Here is a 2,044-nt window from a genome sequence, read left to right as displayed (position 1 = left end):
TCCAATTTGTAATGTAACAGTAGGATGGCTAGGATCACCATATTTAACAGGAGGGGCTTTACTGGACATTAAGGCAGATAGATCACCCATAAGACGAACTGTAAGGGGATCTTTAGCTTTCCTACCGAGTTTCTTAATGCAAATATCTCTCATAGTTCTCGCATAAATTGGTACATCTCTTAGTGCTTGTAAAAGTGGAATGTTAACATAAAGATTATGTAATTCCCCTAAAATATTGAAAGTAGGTAGCTCAGGCATTTTAGTCAAAGCTAAAAGCTTAGGGAATGGTGGCTCTGCTATTTCAGCACCCTTGTTAGAGGGTGGCTATACCTCCTTACGTAAATCATTTTTCTCTATCTATTCTTTATCAGAATCAGAAGAGATAACATCATCAATAATGGCTTTGACTATTTTCCCATATCATAAATGAATATCATTACACCGCGCAGGGAAAACAGGATGGTTTTGAATATCAATAACTTGCACAGCTTTATTATTGGGGTTCGGGTTTGGTTTTATAGGTAGCTGGGGTCTCATCATTTGATTATTTGGTGGAGCACCTGATGGTAGAGGGAGTGGTTGCTGAAACTGAGGAAATTGGTTAGGAAATGGGATTTGTTGACCCCTCTAGTTTGGATTCCATTGGTTCAAGTAAGATTGTTGTTGTGGAGGCCAAGAAGTCCACATTGCTGGGTCCACAAATGCATGGTTTGTTTGTTGCATCGGTGGGTAATTCATTTGATTGAAGGGCGGGTATTGCATCTAGTTGAAGGGAGGGTAATTTTCTTGATTAAAATAAGGATAATTGTTCCAATGATTAGAAGACGTAAATGGCATATTAGAGTTCATACCTTGTCCTTGACGTTGCCATTGCCTTCTCTGTGTCAATAGATAGACTGGTTCAGATTCTTCTTTAGTTGGTTGCAATGTTGCTTTTATTCTTGGTAAAGAAGGGAATTGTTGTGTTTCATGATCCTTCTCACAAAGGGTGCAAATTGGCACTTTGTCCAAAGGGCATTCCCTTAGTGGGTGTTTATCTCTGCATTTGGGACAAAAGACAGCCAAAGCAACTTCTGCTTTTATTTGTTTCTTCTTAACCTGCAAGGTATCAATTTGTGAAGCAAAAGAACTTAACATTTCAGTTTTAAATTCCTCAAGTAAATTACCTATTTCAGCTCTTGTTGCTCCTCCACTAGCTGATTTTTGAACTCTTGAATATGTATTATCCCTCTTGTTTGATCTATTCCTTACAGCTCCTCTTGAACATCTTTTACAGAGGTTAACAATTTCATCATATGATTCTTTAGATATGTCCCCTTTACCAAGCATATTTAACATGTCTAGACAATCATCCCTCACCCCTTTCAATAATATTGTTTTAAGAATATCTTTACTTACATCGGGATGATTGGATCTCTGCAAATTATATTGTAGCCTTTCCACAAAGTCCTCCAAATTTTCATCCTCCTTTTGTACCATCTTAAATAGTTCCTCTCTTTTTTCTCTCATCTGGCAGTAGTCTTGATATTTGAGCAGAAACTTCTTTTTCATCTGTTCCCATGTTGTGATTACATGGCCTCTCAGACTCATGAACCATCTTAGTGCATTTCCTTTTAGTGTTGCTAGAAATAGCTTCATTTTTTGAGTGTTAGTAACATAATCATAGCTTCTGCATTATATATCAAACTCAAAAAGAAATTCATCAGGATCTTCAGAAGATAAACCATGGAAGTTAGGTAAGGTCGAAAGTGGGATATTCTTCATGGGATTTTCTCCTCTAGAAAGATCACTAATAGGAAATCCCATGGTAGAGAGAGAATTCTCATCTTTTCCTTCTCCTACCTGTCCTCCACCAAAGAATCATTCATTGTTCCCTTCCATTTCTTGTTCTCCTACTGCACTTGCTCTATCTTCTATGTTTTTTGTTGGCTCCTCAATGTCTTCAACCGGTTACTAAATGTCTTCGACAGGTTCCTCAATGTCTTCTATTGGTTCCTCAATGTCTTCTGCTGGCTACTTAAATATTTCAGGGCTCGTAACTTCC

The sequence above is a fragment of the Pinus tabuliformis genome, chromosome 3_2 (genome assembly GCF_031772625.1).
Source record: "Pinus tabuliformis cultivar Carrire ecotype Pingquan chromosome 3_2, CPIR1, whole genome shotgun sequence".
Classification (NCBI taxonomy): domain Eukaryota; kingdom Viridiplantae; phylum Streptophyta; class Pinopsida; order Pinales; family Pinaceae; genus Pinus; species Pinus tabuliformis.
This window is presented reverse-complemented; position numbering follows the sequence as displayed.